Raw genomic sequence first — 326 nt, forward strand, 5'->3', positions numbered from 1 at the left:
TAATTTAATCGCAGCACTTGTGCTAACCCACCACAGACATCCTCGTTGTCCCCTAAAATATTTGACATACCCTCTCCTCAGCCGTTCCTGCTCCCCCCCTCCACATCTCCGTCACAATCCTTAAAAATGTGGATGGACTGACTGCTGCAAGTCCGACCGACCCTGGCTGGACTCTAAAAGGGACGGGGTACTGAGAGACTTGAAGGGAGGGAGAGGAGAGAAAGAAAGGGGGGGTCCAGTTCCGAAACCTCAGGGATCATTAAATGTGGTGTATCTTTCCAGATTGGCTTCTCTAGAGCTAGACTAAGATATTGATAATCGCTATT

Source organism: Nanorana parkeri, unplaced genomic scaffold, assembly GCF_000935625.1.
Source record: "Nanorana parkeri isolate BGI_ZX_2015 unplaced genomic scaffold, ASM93562v1 scaffold947, whole genome shotgun sequence".
NCBI classification, from domain to species: Eukaryota; Metazoa; Chordata; class Amphibia; order Anura; family Dicroglossidae; genus Nanorana; species Nanorana parkeri.